Genomic DNA, 20,843 nt, shown 5'->3' on the forward strand with positions numbered 1-20,843 from the left:
GAATACTATGCAGCCATGAAAAAGAATCAGGTAGGCCTTATGTGCTGACCTAGACAATTGTAGAAGATACATTAGTGAATAAAACAAGGAGCAGAACAATATGCTTAGTGTGATCTCATTTATATCCATTATGATGTTGAACGCATGTGTTATACTCTAGAAAAATATGTTTCTAGGAATATTTTTAAAACCTGGAAGTACACCAAGACAACTCTTAATAGTGATTGACTTTGTAGAGTTTAAAGGTGTTGGGGGACCTGGTTGGTGTGGCTCAGTGGATTGAGAATCGTCCCATGGACTGAGAGGTCTCGATTCAATTCCCAGTCAGAGCACATGCCTGCGTTGCAGGCTCCATCCCCAGTAGGGGGCGTGCAGGAAGCAGCTGATGTTTTTCTCTCACATCAATGTTTTTATCTCTCCTTCTTCCTTTCTCTAAAAAATCAATAAAAACATATTTAAAAAAATTTTTTAATAAACAAAAGTGTTGAGGGAATAAGGGTTCTTTCCCTTTTTACTCTATTTCTTTGTGATTTGGGTTTATTTTTTAACGACTTTGTCTTTGTAATTTAGAAATTAATTACAGGGAAACTTTAAGGCATCGATAATCATGGTGAGCTGGTAGCAATGCATTCATCAGGCTTTGGGCTAATATTTCTTTGACCACACGCCAGCTATGTTCTTAACCATTATTTTCAGGGCCACTGCCAGTTCATATGGCTTTTTGTGCAATTAAGAAAAGGAGCCCATTTGCTAACTCCATCCGAATGGTAAGCAGAGTACGAGCCGGACGGACTTCAACCCCCACTCACCTCTCACCCTTGAGCAGTCAGCAAGCCACACACCCTCCTTAGCAACTCTGCTTATCAGTGATGTATTGCTGTCTTTTGTGGATTTAGATGGAGTAGGAGATTTGAAAGAGAGAGAAGAAAAAGTGAGAGTCTTATTTATTTTTCATTGCGCGTGGAGCTGCTAGCATATAAATCCGTGTTGGTATTCTGCTCGGAGCCCAAGAGACGAGAAGCCAGGAGGAGGACCGAAGGGGTGAAATCAGGGCAGTACTGAGAACGCCGCGCCTCTAACCCATTCTCTGCCCGGGTGCACTTACGTTAGAAAAGGGAACCAGTGGGGAAACTCAGGGTACAGAGCAGTCGAATTTGGGGGCGGCTGGTTTTTCCAAAAGCATCTTTGGTGCTTTTCCAAAGCACCCTAAAGAGATCTTTACAGAAAATGACCTACCTGTTAGAAAGGACCAGTCTTATTATTTATTCATCCCCACAAATGTGTTGTTTTGTTTCTGTGGGCCACCCATGTGTCAGGCATTGTGCTGGGTGCAGGGGATGAATGATAAGACAAATATGGCCACTGCCACCGCGGCTTGGTCCATGAGCTGAGGTGCTAACTAAATAATCACACAAATATATAATTACAACATAGGATGGGGCTATGAAAGAAGTCATGGAAGTGTATAATGAGGTGATGATCTATTTTAAGTTAGTCAGGGAAGGCTTCCCGGAGGAAGGGGCATATTAACTGAAATCAGAAGACTATGGAGGGCTTACCTAGGTAAAGGGAGGCAGGGTGGGACTTGCCATCATTCATTCAACAACATTTTTTTAGTTCCTACTCAGGTCAAGCACTGTTCCAATAAGTTGCAAGAGATCAAATGAGGCAGGAGACGAAGAGTTTATCTCCCACTCTTCCTTGCAAAGTTGCCTCGGGGATCCTCCAAGGTGGCGTACCCCACACAGCTCTCTCCTTCCGGGTTCCAGTGCCCTCTCTCTCTTTTTGTTTATCTCAGTCCAGAAATGGTAACAGCTCTTCTGTTCCTAGCCTTGAGGTCCTGCACTATACCTGCAGTTCCCTTCATTCACATCTTTCTAACTGGCCCCTTTATAAATAACTCCTTAAATTATTCTGATTTGGCCCAGCTGGCGTGGCTCAGTGGTTGAGCTTCGACTCATGCACCCAGAGGTCACTGGTTTGATTCTCGGTCAGGGTACATGCCCAGGTTGTGGACCAAATTTTCAGTGGGGGCATGTAAGAGGTGACCTATCAGTGTTCTCTCTCATCAATGTTTCTATCTCTCTCTACAATCAATAAAGAAAAGAAATTTTTAAAATTATTCTGATTTGAATATGCCCTGTTTCTGGCTGGGACCCTGACTGATATGGAAGGAAATCAAAAACGATGTCTGAATTTGCTGCCTGAGCAAATAGGTAAAGGGTGGTGCCGTCTACAGAGGTGAAGACTTAGAGAAGGGAGGGCTCAGGGCGGGAGAGGGGGAAAAAAGCTATTTTTGACATACTATTTGAGCTTCCTAATAGACATCTAAGTAAAAATGTAGATTTGTACACAATTCCTAGGTGTATATACAATTCTGTATTGCAGGGTAGAGGTTGGAGCTAGAGATTCATATCTGGGAGTCGCCAGCAGATGTGTATTTAAGACATAGACTGCACGAGATTACCTAGAAAGGAAGAATAATAAAACACAGCAACAGCAGCATATGCAAAGGCCTTGTGACAGAGGGAGTAAGGCACTCTACTTTCAAGGAACATGGGAAAAGTCCATGTGACCTGGGATGAGACTACAGAGGTCCATGGAGAGGATTCGGGTCTTCATCTCAAGAGCCTGGGAAGGTACTGAGAGGCTTTATTTTGGGGAGACAGAATCAGAGCAGCCCTTCTCAAAGAGGATGGCAGCTAAGGTGTGGAGAATGAATGAAAGCTAAGTCCCTGCTGACTAGAGATGAATCATAAATGAAGATAAAGCCCATCTGAACATATGATAATGACACGAAGATCTGGGCTCCAGAAATGTGGTTTTACACCGTTTCTCAGGACCTTTGTTGGGCCAGGTAGATGTGCTGTGGGGTGGGAATCAGCACTAAAAATAAATTAGGAAGAGAGACCCTTCCCCTTCCCCATTTACCTTCCAGAGCCTATCATGCGGGTACAGCAGTTCAGTTTTCACACCCTCAACTGCCTGGCTGGACTGTAGCAATAAAACATAAAAGGTTTCAGGTGAGGCTCACACCAGCTGGAGGTGTCAGAGCTGGCAGGCACAGGCTGGTTCCCGGGGCAGGGAGATTTGCTGTCAATAAGAGCTATAAAGACTGGCCAGGGGAGAAAATTCAGAATGTGGTTACTAATCTAGTGGATGAAACAGAACCCTAAAAGGCACGGCTTTCAGACATACCCCCCCCCACACACACACTTTTCCTGAACCAGTAAAATGCCCCTGGCACCACACAGCAGAGAAAAAAGATATAAGCTATTAAATTCCATTTCCATCTGAAACAGCAGCATGATAATTCCCCGCCGGTGACCTACATTGTGACTGCGGCCATGGCTGAATCTGCAGAACCCGACTCCTGGCTCGGGAAAATGCAAACTGGAGTCGTCTGACATGCCCGTGCTTGTCCTGAGTCCGTAGCAAGAGGGCTGCTCTGTCGGTCTTGAACCTGATGCTTTTTTTTTTTTTTTTTACTTTAAATTCACTTAGGTTTTGTGGCTTTGTGCCTCTGCAGTTACTGTGCCCACTCCAAAGGCCACATGTGGCTCAGAAGGCTGCAGTAGCTTCCAGGAAGTCTGATGTTTTTAAAATCAGAGTTCATAAGAACCGTTAAGAGTGATCATTCGCATTATAAGATGATGTTTCCTCTTGTTCAAATGATTTCACAACTGGGTTCCCATAAACAAGTGTAATCGCCTTAGGCAATGAAGTTTTTGTTTATAGACCATAAACTCAAAGAATAAAAGAAATCTGAAGAAAGACTACTAAGCCAAAATCAAGCAAACATTCAAATTCAAACAAATAATAATAATAGTTAATACTTATAGACTATCTAGCCTTATGCCAGGTAGGCATTGTTTCAAGCTCTTTATCTATATGTACTTACTTACTTACTTATTTATTTTAGAACTTAGCTTGTCTTTTTTCTTTATTGATTTTTAGAGAAAGAGGAAGGAAGAAGGCAATAGAAACATCAATGAGAGAGAACATTGATTGGCCGCCTCCTGCATGCCTCCCACTGGGGATCAGGCCCACAACCTGGGCATGTGCCCTGACCAGGAATCAAACCGGCAACCTCTTGGTGCATGGGTCGATGCTCAACCACTGAGCCACACTGGCCAGACTATATGTACTCATTTAATCTTCACAACAACATTTAACCTCTGAGATAGGGACAGTATTGTCCCCATTTGAAAGATACAGAAGCTGAAGTACAAGGAGGGTAAGTGCTTTGTCCACTTCTAATAAATAGAAGAACCAGGATTCAAATGTGGAGGTACTGAACCCTGTAAGGCAGTGTGAAAATATGGCCTTTTTGACACATGAGGCTCAAAAAACCATGTAGAATGCCTCACAATGTCCCTTCGAAGGACATTCTGGGGTATTTGTCCACCTGCACTTGTCCCCCACTGGTTGAAGGTTACTCCTGGGAATGTTTACTCTTCCAGCTCCTCCAGCCTGTGCATGGACTACGTGGTCTGTGCTGTGCAAGAGAGTTGTGCAAGAGACCTGAGGCGGAAAACAAGAGGCAGCTCCTGCTGAGGTTGTCAAGCTTACAGGGTCGTGGAGCTGTCCGCCGCCCTGGTGCTGAAATCGCACACACACAGGGCAGGTGCTACAGATCACAAAACTCATCTACAGAGACTACTACGCAGCCTGTCCTGCTGCCATCAATCCAAGACTGAAAGTGACCCTTCTCTCTTGCTGACTTCCTTCTGAAAATGAGTTTTTAAGGACAGACATGTAACCCAAGCTTAGCTGTCAGATTCTCTTCCTTGTGACAAAGACGAGAACAATTCACTACAATCCAAACCCTTGGTGAGGCCGTCCTAGAGCACTGACTCACTGTAGAACTCCTCCAGACCTCCAATAAACTACACAAAGGAGATTTTTCCAACTATCACATCCAGGAGACATGTTCTCACATCCCACATCCACTTCCACCTACCTGGGTAACTACAAATATTCTTACTGTATCCAGTCTGGCCCATTCTTTAACCTACCAGCAAAGGTTGCACTCGAGAGAGAGAATTTGCTTAAATCCCCCAAATAAATCCCCACTGCCTTCCTTCATGACATAATCTGAACTTCTTGCCATGGCTTACTCTGCCCTTTTTCATCCCTCCTGGTCTGAACTCTGCCCTTTCTTACCTCCAACCTCATTCCCTTGTAATTTCTCCATATGTACTTTATATTCATATGCTTAAACCACTTGAACTCTCAGCATTTCCCTTACACTTTCTGTCTTTGAACATGCTTTTCCCTCTGCCTGGAATATTTTTGACCTCTTCATATACGGTCTTCAAAACTCAGCCCAAGAATAATTCCCTTTGGGAACTGCTAGCTCTAGCTTCTCAGAACATACTCCAGATACTTCTTTCCCTAGCCCAATTCCAGTCATGAGATCAGCCTGAATAAAATGAATTTTAGGGGTGGACAAATGGCCCAAGCTTAGCAATCAAAGGCCCGCCTTGAGATGTCCTGTTTAAACTAGTGAAGAAGACAACTCTTTCTCTGGGTTCACGATGCTAGAAAAAGTGTGACTCTGCAGCTGCTGGAAGCTATGTTTCTAATTACGTGGAAAAAGTGAGCCTGTATTATAAGACTATGAGTTCAATAACCTGGAGGTGAATCAGTCTGGAATCTTTTTCTTTCGAGTAACAAAAACCCAACTCAAACCTATTTAAGCAAATAAACAGAAATGTATGAGCTCTCATTATTAGGGAATCTAGGAGTGAGTATATGTCCAGCTCAGCTCAAGCATGCCTGAATGCATAAGCTTCACCATCTCTCTCCTTCTCTCCCTCTCTCTCTCTCTCTCTTCCTCTCTTCCTCTCTCCCCTCCTACCAATGGTTTCACTCTACACCATGGCCAACTCCAACCCCATACTCTCATTCTTCTAGTTTAGAAATCCAGTGAAAAGCATATTTCTCTCTTTCATCATCACTTTATCTACCCCAGAGAAGTCTCTTATTGGCCACGGCCAGTTACATGCCCACCCCTGTAGCTGGGGGTTCAGGAAAAATGGGCCACTGAGATTCACAACCCACAGAGCAGGAGTTGGCAAACTACAGCCCATGGGTCCAATCTGGCCCATCACCTGTTTCTGTAAACAAAGTTTTATTAACATAAAGTCACACCCATTCATTTGCAAATTGCCTGTGGTTGCTTTCATGCTACAATGGCCAAGTTCAGTGGTTGTGAGAGAAACTGCATGGCCTGTAAAGCCTAAAATAATTACTATCTGGCCCTTTGAGAAGATGTTTGCTGACCCTGCCATAGAGGATAGGAGGGGAGTGGGTTTCCCCTCTTGCTTGTAACAAAACCCAGCACTTCTTCTTACTGGTTTGTAACCTCAGACATATCACAGCCTCTCTGAGCATTGTGTTCCTTGCCTAGAAGGTGGAAACAATGCCTTCTTCACAGGATGAATGAGCAGATGGCTGCACACACGCACACATACACAGAGAACCTCAGACTAAAACTTCTTTGTCCAGCACTGCATTCCTTGAGAATTAGATTTAATTGGGAAACAGTTCATCTGGAATGAGATGAATGGGAGACATGCCAGGGAAATGCTCCACTACAATAAATAAAGACCTTTACAGAGTCACACATTATGGTGAGCACTCAATACACGGTTGACCAGAAACAAAAGTTAATGGAAACCCAAAGAAAGGAGAACTGCCACCACAGAATGACAGCAGAGTTAAGAACTTTGTAAAGGTACAGAGTGGCTTTCAGCATTTCATCCTCCCTCCTCCCTGCTGAGATCCTGATGCAATTATGTTTCTATCTGAAGAAAGCAATTTTGTCCCCATTGTATAGAGGGAAGAGGATGGTCCCTATTTGGATGTACCAACACCTCATGACACTCGGGTACAATGGTAGGTGACTGCTGACCCAGAATGCACTGGGTTGCTTGTTGGGGAGAGGGAGTGAGGAAGAGGGGGGTTTGTTCAAAGCTGTTATGAAAACAAAGTGTTTTCATTTTCATCAGAAGAAGTGCTTCCGGAATAACTCTTCCTTAATTGCTCACAGAAGGTAGCTCACCCACTTTTAATGAAATGTTCTGAAGACTGAACAGGAAATGCCACATCTGCTTCCTGTCAAGAGCTTCTTACTCTTTCCACGACTCAGTTGCCTCGTCTGTAAAATGGGAAGACAACGCTTCAAGCCCATGAAGACTCCTCCAAGGAGTATAGACTCAATTGTCTCTCTAATTACTATTTCCCTCTTTTAAGTGAAACACACTTTTTTCTGAAACCTCAACAAGGATTTCAGGTGCACTTTTACCAACCATTTACCATTGGCCAGGCTCTCTACTGGATGCTCTACACACATTGGCACATTGCTCTGTCTTGCCAAAAGCCATCCATCAAGTCGGTGATATCCAAGATTTGAACTTAGGTCTGTCTGACTTGAAACCCCATGCTCCTAACCTTTTTACACGAGAAGAAACTGAAGCACCACACAGCTAAGTGAGACAACTTACTATCAAATGGAAAAAAATTTGGTACTGTACCGCCAACTTCTCTGTACGTGATTATTTTTATTTTTTCTAAATATATAACAAAGAATATCTACTATATGAGATATGGATGCTAAGAACAGTGCCTGGCATAAAGTAAGTTCTCAAGCAATGTTAGCTGTTACCACTATCAGCAACTTCTTCCTCCTTCAAACCCAAGTTGATAGACCAAGAGGCACCAGAGGTGAAGGTCAGTTAATCTAGTCCCCTGGGCACCAGCCCAACAGCAACCATCATCTATCAACGAATTGATCTGCCTCAATATATCAAACATGTAGCAGCCATTCCTGCAGATGCAGCAAAACATTTGTTTTCTTTAGAGCATTTTACTGACAAGTCACACAATCCATCAGCAGACTCTCCTGGCTCTGCCCCCAACAGAATCTGGAATCCACATGCTTCTCATCACCTTGACAGCTAACACCCTGGACTGCACTCTCTTCTTTTCTCACCTGGACCATTGTAAGTATCTCCTAAATGGTCTCCCTGCCTTTGCCCTGGTCCCCTTGTAGTCTACTCTCAACTTAGCAGGCAGCATAATCCTGTTTATAAAAGGGGGAAGAGAAGGGGAAGGAGATGGGAGGGAAGGAGAGGGGAGGGGAGGGAGGGGAGGGGAAGGAAAACCTACTGGGACTTCAGAGAAAGGTATTTTTGCTCTTACAGAGACACACAAAAGCAAATGAAAATTATTCCATGATTGGACATGAAACCGCATCTGAAAATGACACCTAGATCTAGGAGAGCCATCGTGTAACCATTAGTGCTGCTGACATTAAGATAGCAGAGGAGAAATATGAGAATGTTGATCCTTGGCGAAGTTATCAAGGTACTGAATTAATCCTGGAGTCATTGCTACCTGAGATAATAAATGTTCCTTATTGTTTAAGCCAGCTGAATCAATTTTTTGTTGCAATAAAAACATCCCGATGGATACAAACAGCTACTTCTTATTGAGCATTTACTTTGTATCCACAGCACACAGTACCATAACTTTGCCACCAGGCTAAGTACTGTACATTCGTGATCAAATTTAATCCTCACAGCAACCCAAAAGGCAGGTTCTGTTATCATCCTTGCTTCACAGAGAGAAAAGTGAAGCTCAGAGACAATATGATCATTGTCCAGGGACCCCCAGCTAGTGGCAGAGTGGGGATTTGAACCTGAGGTGGAGGCCCCGTGTTTCACCCCTCTGAAAATTGCCTCCCTGGACTATCCACAAGCTGTCTGCTTCCATCCCCCTTCATTCAAAACTCCATTCATATTTACAAATTGATTCAGAGAACAGCTGTCACAACCATGAACTTATGAATCAAATCTACTGGAAGTAATTGCAATCTTCGAACAATTCTAGGCGGATACTTAAGAGCCATACTATAAAATCCAAACCAGGTGTGCTTTACCCCCAAGGACAGCAACTCGAGCTCCAGCTGGAGTGGAAAGATGAACTGTGCAGAGGAGAACCCTAGCTCTCTCCACTTTGAAACACCCTACACCTGCCTCTCCAAAAGCGAAATTCCAATTGAGTCCAGGCACAGCTTGCAGATTTTGGGTGCGGGGGGTGGGGTGGGGGTGGGGCTGGGGGTGGGGGTAGGGGTGGGGGGGTGATCATCTTAAAGCCCAGCTCAAGAGCTTTGCTCGAGGGACTGAAGCACACCTTTCAGAGAACAACAAAGCTTCCTGGCGTTAAAACTGAGCAGAGCTATAAAGTACCTGAATGATCTATACCCAGAGACTCTAGAAAAAAACAGAGAGGTAAGAACATCATTTGACAAAAATCAAAGAAACCAGTAGATGTTTAGTGACACCAAGTTTACTAACCGCAAACGGGACAGACATCCATATATACTAGAGTCAAGGGTGCCCTGGCTGGTTTGGCTCAGCGGTTAGAGCTTCGGCCTGTGGTCCAGAGAGACCCGGGTTCAGTTCCCACTAAGGGCACATATCTCGGATGCAGTTTGTCCCCGGTCCTGGTTGGGTCGTGCAGGTGGCAGCCACTCGATGTGTCCCTTTCACGTCGATGTTTCTCTCTCTCTCTCTCTCTTCCTCCTACTCTATCTGAACAAAAAATGAAAAAATGTCCTCAGGTGAGGATAAAAAATAAAAAAAATTTTTAAAAAAAGAATCATGGGTAACATTAAAATTAATAATGTCTTGTGGTTTGATCTAGTAAACTATTATTTCAAACTCTAGACTTCATAAGCTTTCCTTCTGTAACTCACAGTTTCTGTATGTTTGACTTCTCAGTCAGAATTCTTTAGATCATATCTAAACCAAACTTTAGAAGTTTTCTTAAAAATGAGAACTTTTGTTTCAGGTGAATGAAATGACCAGGTACAGCTTCAGGTACAGCTGGATCCAGGCACTCAAATGATATCATCAAATCTTGGACTCTCCCCAGGTCATGATTCTGTGTTTCTCTGTGTTAAGTGTACTTTTACCACATCTGAAACCATGCAAGAGTCCGATTATCTCTCTCTTAAAAATATAGTCAAAGATCTCCATAATTTCTAGTCCTTCTCTGAGTTAAAAGTCTAACCTCCACAGTCAACCACATCTAACACCCCTCCTTGACCCATGTCACTTACAGCATGCTGTTTCAAGCAATAGCTAGAGTCCTGAGATATGCTCACTAAAGTAAAACAAGCAAGCAAGCAATGGTTTTATTGCATGGCTTTGAATTTAATAGAGCCAAGATGCAGGCTGGCTGCAAGAGGCCAAAATTAAATGGTGACCTTCTCAAAATGTGCTCTCTCTGATGCAAATGCTAGCCCTGGGCTGCAACCAGACATTTATCATGTCTCATTAAGAGATTTATCCTCAGACAATTCTAAACACAGAAAACGAAAATGTCCCCTAATTCAATCGTTCCCCAACCCTCTTTCTTCATGAGCTTCTCAATGTTTGACTGTTCGGTGTGACCCAACCACTTTCCATGCCTCGGACACACAAATATCCCATTAAGAATGACTGCATTTACACTGCTGTTATTTTTCTCACCATCTATGCTGGGGAGCTGGGGCAAGGAAGGATCCTTGAGAGAGAGGAGCGAACTGGCAAAGAAAAGGGAAAAAACATCTAGAGCCTCGAGGAGGGAGCATCAGGGACTGACGGGTTCCCACTTGTCATGTTCATCATTCTTCACGCTCTTCCTCTCCACGCCCCTTAGAGAATTTCAGGACGTGACTGAGATTTGCAAAGGGTATTAAATTCCATGGCCACAATCCCCAACCTCGGCAGAACTCCCGTGCACTCTGATTTCTCTGGCAGTTGATTCAATCAAAATTTAGTGAACTAAGCATCTATTGCTCCAGACTGTGATGCTATTCAATTCAAAAAATATTTATTTGGCATTGAGTTTGCCAAGAAAACTGTCCTGAGAAGAAAGGAGGAGAGAGGGAGGAGAAAGGAGAGGAGCGGAGATAGGGGAGGAGAGGGGAGGGAAGGTATGATTAACAAGCATCTGTGTAACGTGCAATGTGGCTGTGCAGTGCAGTGGTTAAGGTCATAGCCTTCAGCCAGCCCAATTCTGAACCCTGGCTCCACTATTCCATAGCTGTGTGACCCCTGATGAGTTACTAAACCTCTCTGAGCTTCCACTTTCTTGTTTAGAAAATAGAGCTAATTGCCCAGAGCTGCCTGAGCTGTTGCGAGGACTCAGTCGTGTGCCTGGCACATTGATTGGTGCCCAAACAGTTGATGTTATCACTGTTACCAGGTGCCATGCTGAGCTCTTTGGGGTCCCACCCTCACCTACCCCAGGTGGCAATGCCATGTGTGTGGATCAGGTTATGGGGCTGGAGCTGCAATCCAGGCCTTGGCTCTTCAGTGTCCTCCAGCCGCCAACATTTGCATCTTTGTGGGACTTTTTACAAAACCACAGAGGCCTCTCTTGCCATGCAAATAAAGCAAGATGTGCCAAGGCATCAGCCTCACCCCTACCCAGTAGGTAGCCTTCTACTTACCACTCCTGGCCCTCTGCAGGCCAGCGTGATGCTGCCCCCATCTTGGCCACCTTCCCTTCCCTCACATCACTCTTCTAGCACCTCCCAAATAAATCACATGCACAGGAATCTTGATCCTGGGTCAGTTTCTCAGCAGAGGCTCAGAGAGGTTGAGGCAATTGCCTAAGGACACACAGCTATTAAGTAGGAGTGGGGTTTTGAAATAGATCTGTCTCATTCCCTAAAGGCTATGATCCGTTACAATCTGGTCTCCCCAAAACAAATGATACATCAGTGTTCAGGGAGAACAGCATCAGTCAAGAGGCATTTTCCTGGGTACCCACATTAAATGGAAAAGGCTGCCGATCTCAGCCATATCCTCTTCCTTGTTCTACCAATGACAGGTTGCATTTTCTCTAACATCTTGAGTCTCCTCATCTCAGTATAGGGCAATGTGGCAATATTCTGCATTTTCCCTTTTTTGGGGGTGGGGTACATACCCCTAGCGGGAACCGAACCTGGGACTCACTGGTCCGCAGACCAATGTTCCAACCGCTGAGCCAAACCAGCCAGAGCAATATTCTGCATTTTCTATCTTGGGATAGTCGAATAGATGATGAAGGAAACATTCCTAGAGACCTGTTGCCAAAAACCGCCTTAAACATCAGAGTCCTGGGGGCAAAATAAGGTGGAGCAATTCTGGATTTGCCCGCCCCCTCTTGGAGCCTTACACCATCATTAATATAGTAAAGGCTCTGAGAAGTCCTGCAGTAAACAACCCTGTTTAACCCATTGCTTTCCAGGCTTCTTTGCCTACAAAATCCTTTGGGGGTTATCAATTACCAAGATCCCCATAAAAATTAGTGTCCCGTGGAACACATCTTGGCAAACAGTCCTTTGGGGGTTGATTATATAAAGCCTTCATCTTGTTAGGTAGGATTTAATTAACTTGGATGGTTATCTAATTAGCGTGTGTGGACCTGCCCATTGGGATAAGATGTGATTGGACTTAAGTAGCACATTTGGTGCCAAGAAGCCAACACCAACTAGATCCATCAAGGGAGTATCATGGTGCCAACTGGCAGGTAATTATTATCTGTATGACAAGATGCCAAGAATCCAAAGCAGTAAGAGAACCAGGTAGACCCCTGGAAAGGACCAACAGAAACTCTGTCTTTGGGCTCACTTCACAACGGCTCTTGCTGTTGATCACGGGTTGTGTGATGTGGCGACAAGAGGTGGTTGACTAGAGAAGAAAATGGAAATACTAATGTGATATGGAAAGGGGCCTGGCCCTGGCCTGTTTTGCTCAGCAGTTCGAGCATCGGCCCATGGATGAGAGAGACTTGAGTTCGGTTCCCGCTGAGAGCACATATCTTGGTTGCAATTTGTCCCCAGCCCCCGTTGGGGTCACGTGGGTGGCAACCACTTGATATGTCTCTCTCACATTAATGTTTCTCTCTCTCCCTCTCTTCCTCCCTCTCTCCCTCCTGCTCTATCTGAAGATAAATGCAAAACTGTCCTCGGGTGAGGATTAAAAAAAAGAAGAAAGAAAGAAAGAGGCCTAGCTAAAGGAACAGTGGGAAAAGCTGATTTATTAAACATTCCAAAAAATACCCGCTGATACCTAGAATTTGCCCCCAAAATAATACGGGAGGGAGGAAGTGGGCAGAGCCTAGACTGAACATTGGTCATGAGCTGATAATTGCTGAGGCAGGGCGATGGGTCCTTGTAAGCTCACACTGCGCTACTTTTGCATTAGACATAGAAAAATAAAAAGTATATATTTCTAAGAGCAGGGCATTGGAGAGAAATTAGAACAAGGGTTAGAGGCCCACAAGCCCCGCACTGAGACTTTCTCACGATCTCATCTGGGGAATGGACAGGGATTTGAAAAGAGAATACACTTTTCTCTCTGTGGTTCATGAGACTGCAATGCTGGGTCTCCGGTCAGCTCTCATACCCTCTGAAAGCATCTTCCATAGCGGGGAAGCGCACCCTGCATTTGGGAGATAATCTATTCATCATCTGAATCACAAAGAAAACAATGATTGGCGTGGATGTCAGCCACTCAGACCAGTGACCCATTTATTTTCTAAACTGGCATTAAACCTGAATATCACTGCCACCCTGAGAATCCTGCCCTTTGAAGAGATAGTGCTCGCTGCCTACTTTGACTCAGAACTCAAGTGCCACCTCCAAGACGGAAACTCAGAAAGTAGAGGAGCACACTGCATGAGATCCTAGGGGGAAGAGACAGCAGAGATCTCAAATGACTTGCCAAGGTTCACCATGCTGAGCCAAGATTTAGATCCGAGTCCCCACTCCAGGCCTTGAGGTGTTCGTAAATTCGGAGCTTCGAGAAATATCTTGTCTCCACGCTCAGAATCATAAGCAAAGCTTTATTTTACCTCTACCTGAGGCCTTGTTCATGCTTAGCTTTTCTCCTGCCCCCTCCAGGTTTCTCACGCCCCTTCCTCTGCGAACTTTCTCTCAATACATCACTTGAAGAATCGCCACCTTAGAGAACCCTCAGATGGGAATAAATTGTTGTGAGCTTTAGGGAGGAGATGAGATCTGAGCAAAGCATCACAGTATCACCAGCTCTCTGCCTTGCTCATAGGGGCTCAATACATATTCATGAAAAGGATGGACGGATGATGATGGATGGATGATGGATGGATGATGGATGGACAGGAAGATCCATTACCCTACAAAAAATATTTGTTCCTTCTGCTATTTCAGAGCCCCGAAGGACAAAGGCTATTCATTTGGTCTCTCTGATACTGAGCCTATCCAAGGAACTTAGCAGCTATCTGGGAAATAAACAAATGGGGAGTTAGTGAGTGGAGCGAGCGACTGAACGAATGAGTTCAACTATGCCCACAGGCAACCCTGAATCCCACCAGCCTTTACCCAAGCTCATCCTCCTGAGACTGGCTAAATGACAAGAGTGGCCATTTGGGGATGCTGGGCCACCCCGAGGTGCCAGAGATTAATTACACCTCCGCCAACACCTCAGCAGCGCGGATTTGCAGCGGATTTGCAAGTCTTAATTACATGCAGGGATCGGCAGGAATGCTCAGTCGCTGACTCTGGGCCCAGAGTCTCCAGGTTATTCCCAGCCCACTCTCTCTTCTCTTCCTGACCCCTCCACCGCCCTACGGAAGGCAGGGGACAAAGATGGAGACGTGGTTCAAACAGGATGAGCGGGCTTAGGCTGCAGGGCTCTCTTTAACTTTGGCTTCAAAACTCGGGGCTCAGGAGGGAGAAATTGTCTGCTTGGATTTTTAGGAAATGGCTCAGCCACAGGTGATGGTGGGGAGCTGGGTCCTTGCCCAGAATCAGATCCACCTGGGAAAACGGGGTGTCTGGGACCGCCTGTTCTCCCAGCTGAGCAGGATGGGACTGAAGCCATGAATCAGCACTTTTGTTTTGTTTTTTTTTATCCTCACCCGAGGACATTTTTCGATATTTTGTTCAGATAGAGTGAGAAGGAGAGAGAGAGAGAAACATCGACGTGAAAGCGACACATCGAGTGGTTGCCACCCACACGACCCAACCAGGGCCGGGGACAACCTGCAACCGAGGTACGTGCCCTTAGCGGGAACCGAACCCGGGTCTCTCCGGACCGCAGGCCGACGCTCTAACCGCTGAGCCAAACCGGCCAGGGCTGGATCAGCACTTTTCCTTTGGTTTTAGGATGGTCTACCCTGTGCATGACTCTGGGTCAATGACTCAGGGGCCAAGTGAGAAAGGAAAGGAGAATGTTACATGAGATCATCTGAAAAGCAGACCCAGGCTCCAACCCTAGCTTCGCTTACCAGCTGTGTGGCCCTGAGCAAATTGCTTAACTTCTCTGAACTTCAGTGACACCATCTTTTTGTTGTTAAATCCTCCCACCGCCTGGTTTCTGGAAACATTTCCCCTCCCAAGATTTTGTCCTGGAATGAAGGCATGACCATCACTGGGCCTCCTCTGCTAAGACGCAAACATCTCTCGCAAAGTCTGCCTCTAGCCTTGGACATCCAGAATCACAAGCAACCAGCACTTCAGCAGGGGCCCGACGTCGGAGGCAACAGGCAAGTTAAGTTTTGATTGTGGGAAAGAAAGAGGAAGAAGCCCAGGGAAGAAGGTGCTCCCAAAGGAAGTGAGAACAGGGTTGATGCTTGGGAGGGTCGTGGGGACAGGATCCAGGCCTCAGTTTCCCCATCTCAAACAACAGATAATACAGAGCGAATGTAGTGAGAAGCCACTAGCTTCCGGGCATCCTGCTTAAGGGTGTCACAGGGTCTCTCTTCGTGTTTATACAAAACCCCATTTTACAGATAACATAGTTCTTCGGAGGCACTGGGACCTTTGAACAGGGCTGGGAGTGGAGGACATGACACAAGAAGGGAGAAGGTATGAAAAGAAGTCCCTGAAAGACGAGCCCAGCCACCCCCAGCTGCTCCAGGACCTGCCGCGCTCTGCAGTCAAGCTCCCTATTAGAGACCCAGCATCCTGGCTTGAGAGGGTCCCCGAGAGGGGCTGGCTGGCATGGCCACCCTTCCCCCCTTTGCTCCCTCTGGCTCCAGTTGGCCCAATGCTCCCGAAACAGTTGCCATGGAGATGACTCCTCCAGTGGCCAGAGCAGGGAGCTGGGCTGAGTGGCAGGAGGCTGAGAGAAGGCTGGTACCAGTCGGGAGTGAGCGCTGGAGGCCTTGGGGACCTGGTGCCGGGGTTTACCAGATGGCTGGGGGCAGGAGGCCAGCGCACTCCACGAGGCTGGTCCCCAGTTGTGCCAGGGTCTGCCAGACTCTCCCCAGAGCTACCAGCAGAAACAATCACAGCAGCAGCAAAAAGCACAGAAACCCAACCAGGACGCAGTCCCCCACCGGACACTGACCTGCTGTCTCCTTGATCTCGGATTCGCAGCCTCCGGCGCTGTGAGAAATAAATGTCTGTTGTTTCGAAACCAGCCAGGCTACAGTTTTTCATTCCGGAGGCCCAAACGGATGAACACGGGAAATGCTCTTAACTCTGCCCCTCGTGCCTCCCTCCTACAAGGCTCCTCATAACTACGGCAGGACCACCGGGTAGTCCAGGGTCATCTGCCCATCTCCAGAGCCTTCGCTCCATGAGGGCTGCCAAGTCGCTTTTGCCACCTGAGGTTACAGTCATAGGCTCCAGGGACTAGGACCTGGCCGTGCGGGACTGCGCTTCCGCTGACCACAGCCAACAGGCACAGAGCCAGGATTCCGACGCCCGGGTCTGGCTGCAGAGTGTGTTCTGTGAACCACAGTCCAGAGGAGCACCCCGATCCCCCACTCCCAGGGAACGGAGTGCCCGCGCTCTCCACCAGCACACTGGGAGACTTCTCACAAAGCCGGGCCCGAAACAAACTCCGGTGGAAGCCAGTCCCGGGCTTAGCAGCCCACGCACGCTCTGGAGCCTCGGGGCACACCTCCGGCTTCGGAGTCAGACAGTCTGGGCTTCCGTCTACCAGCTCTGTGACCGTGGGGCGTGGACTTGGCCTCTCTGAGTCTCAGTTGCCCCATCTGTAAAGTGGGCATAATTAGACCCACCTCACAGGGCTGTTGTGTACATTAAATGAGAGAAAGGGCTTAATACAGATCCAGCACAGAGCTGGAGTTCATTACATATGAATTATCACTATTATTATTATTATTGAAAAGGCCGAACTTTGTCACCAGCCTCCCCTTCTTGAAAACCTTATTTTTATCTTGGATGTTCTCCTTGGCTTCACCCTGAAGACCTTCGAGTTTACAAAGGAAAACTTCCTCCTAGGGCCCAGATACTCCACAGGGAACCCCCAAAACAGACGAGAGTGCCCCAATCACAGGTGAAACGATTAACAGAACAAATATGAGATGTCAGCAACTTCCTGAGAGGGAAACGTGACACCCTCTCCACCCGGATTCCCAGCCCAGATAAAGGGATGTGCGTTCTGAGAACCGAGGTAACAGCACCCTGAACCCCAGGCCCCGCTGACAGCCTTTTTCAAAAGGCAGATGTGAGCCCTGGCCAGGGCTCTGCAGTGAGAGCGTCAGCCCATGCACCAAGGGGTTGCGGGTTCGGTTCTGGTCAAGAGCAGGTACTTGGGTCACAGGTTCCATCCCTGACCCTGGACAGGGTCGGGTGGGAGGCAACCAGTCGATGTGTCTCTCTCACATCAATGTCTCCCCCCCACCTCCGCTTCCTCTCTCCCTTCCACTCTCTCTAAAAATCAATGGAAAAATATCCTCGGGTGAGGATTAGCAACCACCACCAAAACAGCCAGATGTGTGATGTGGAAAATGAAACAAGAAAGAAGCAGGCGGAATAGTTTCAGCCCTGAAAATGCACTAAAGTCTGTAATTAAAAGGCCCCTGGAGTGTTTCCCAATGAATGGCCCACCCCCAAAAAATATTTTGACAGGCGGGGCTGAATTATTCAATAGACATTGTTCCTTATTTAAAGCAGAGCGTGGGCTGGCAAGAGGTTTTGTTTCCACTTTATTTCTTCACTGGAGTCTTTCTAGCGCAGATTTCACTCTAGTTCCAAGAACGCCACACTGCAGAGCTGGAGAGAATACGGAGCGACAGCTGAGATCCTGGCGGGCCACCTATGTTTGACAAACAAATGCTTCAGCTACTAAGTACACGCACAGCCGAGTGAAGTCAGGAGTAGAGCAGACAGTTACCCTCCTGCAGGCTGTTAATTTCATTGACGAGACTCTAATTATTTTTCCTTTTTATTTTTTCCCTGCCTGGCTAGAACAATGCCAGTTACATAAGAGTATTTCTATTTGCCAGAACTAAACACTCAAGTAAGAAATGATGACAACGATTTCTCTCCAAGAGGCTCCGGATTGAGTAAGAATCTAGGCAGGGTCAAAATATCCTCAGAAGAGGGGCAGGAACCCTTTTCCTAGGGCAGCGTTTTCACACTTTTCCTGGGATAATAAAAAGAATGCTCGTCTGGCTGTATCTCATGGTGGTACACGACTACATTCATTTGTCTAAACTCGTAAAACTGTGGGTTTTATGAACCAGCACTATCCTATACAAATGAAAAGGACGTATAATTGCAACTAATCAACAAAACTGATTCACAAACTGACGATTAAAAGAGAATGCTCAGGATCTGCCTAAACTGGTCCCTGGGAGTATTTCTGCTTGCTGAAAAGTTTGATTCTCTAATTGTGCCTTCATGGAACATGTATTTATTGAGCACCTACTAAGTTCAAGGAACCAGGGAAACAGTAATGAATGAGATGAGAAAAATCCTTTTCCTCAAGGAATTTACATTCAAGTGGGGAGAGACAAACTGTGAACAAGAATATATATGCATGAAACAGTCTCAGACAAATCAAGTGTTATGAAGACAAAAAATAAAATAATGGCATGCAGAAGGACCGGATGAGGGGCTGCTTTTGATAGACCCGAGAGGACTTATTATCTAAGGGAGAACCATTTGAACTAAGAGACCAGAAGGAGGAGAGGGGCCAGCCAGAAGGAATAGCAAGTGCAAAGGTCCTGGGGTAGAAACAGAGGGAGATGTGTATGGTGCGGCTTGAGCCAAGTAAGCCAGGGAAGGGGGATGATGAAGAAGGGAAGTGGAGGAAGATGAGATGAGAGAGATGGGCAGGGTCATATCATTGATACTTTGTAGGCTGTAGGGAGAGCCTGAGTTTTATTCTAAGTGCAATGAAAGCCATTGGTAGTTTTCAAACAAGGGTGTAAAAGTGGAACAATTACTCCAGTGGATCAAGAAACACTTTGGAAGGTTACCTGTTCTGTCTCCACAAACACCAGAACCATTGGCCCACTATGTATCAAACTTGGGTTGGGGTTTGATTTTACAGAAAGTGGGGTTGCTTTTGATCAATAGGCTGTAAGATGGCAGGTTTGGGGGTATGGTCTGTGATTTATTCAACATATATTACCAGGCACTTATTCTAAGCACTGTTCTAGAGACCAGGGCTACAGACGTGAAGAAAGCAGACCCAGTCCATCATCATACAGAGTCCTGTCATCAATGCCAGGCAGGGGCGTGGTGGGGGGAGCACCCAAGATGTCAGAGCACCAACGAGGAGCACCTAATGCATTCCTGAGGGATCTGGGGTAGCTTCTCAGAGGAGGCAAACTGAAAGGCAGGCAGGAGGTGGAAGGGGAAAAGGAATGACATTCCACATAGACGGAATATCCTGTGCAAAGGCCCGGAGGTCACAGAGGAAACTAAGAGGCAGCCTTGCAACTTGACTGGGACAGAGAACATGAGGGCGGAGCAGTCAGCAGGGTCTTGGAAATCATATCAAGAGGCTTGGGGTTTATCCCAGGGGTCACAGGGAGACACGGAAAAGATTCAAGCCACAGGAGAAGGAGCGGATGATCAGATCCGCATGTTAGAAAGATCAAGCTGTCTGCAGGTGGAGAAGAGACTGGCCGAGGGTGGGGTGAAGACAGGAGAAGGTGACTCCAGAGGAGGCTGGTGTGGTCATTCAGGTGAGAGACAGTGGGAGTCTCACCTAGAGAAGTAGCACTGCAGACCGAGAGAGGATGGATCAGATGAGGCGGCTTCAGCAGGACTTGTGGCTGGTAGGATGCTGGGATGAGCAGAGGTAGGAGTCAAGGATAACACCTGAATTTCTAACTTACAGATCAATTATATAATGGTGCCACTGGATAAGAAACAGCCTTTGAGGGGTTGAGGATGACAGTGCTCAGAAAACACTCAGACCTGCCCTGACCAGTTTGGCTCAGCGTTTGGAGCATCGGCTAGGGACCAGAGAGTCCCAGGTTCAGTTCCCACTAGGGGCACGTACCAGAAAAAACCACCCAGACCTGCACTGCCTGATATGGTACCTACAAGCCCCACGTGGCTATTGGGAACTTGACATGTGGGTAGTATCACTAACAAAGTGAATTTTTAGTCCTGGCTGGTTTGGTTCAGTGGTTAGAGCGTCAGCCTGCAGACAGAAAGGTCACGGGTTTGATTCCAGTCAAGGGCATGTACCTGGGTTGCAGGTTTGATCCCTCGCCCCAGTGGGGGTTGTGTGGGAGGCAGCCAGTTGATGTGTCTCTCTCACATCAATGTTTCTCTCCCTCACTCCCTCCCTTCCACTCTATCTAAACATCGATGGAAAAAGATCCTCTGGTGAGGATAAAAAAATAAAAAAGTGAATTTTAAAATGTTATTTAATTTTCATTTTAAAACCAAGATTGGGCCCTGGCCGGTTTGGCTCAGCGGTTAGAGCGTCGACCTGCGGTCCGGAGAGACCCGGGTTCAGTTCCCGCTAAGGGCATGTGCCTCGGTTGCAGTTTGTCCCCGGCCCTGGTTGGTCGTGCAGGTGGCAGCCACTCGATGTGTC

The sequence above is a fragment of the Molossus molossus genome, unplaced genomic scaffold (genome assembly GCF_014108415.1).
Source record: "Molossus molossus isolate mMolMol1 unplaced genomic scaffold, mMolMol1.p scaffold_m16_p_22, whole genome shotgun sequence".
Taxonomy (NCBI): Eukaryota; Metazoa; Chordata; class Mammalia; order Chiroptera; family Molossidae; genus Molossus; species Molossus molossus.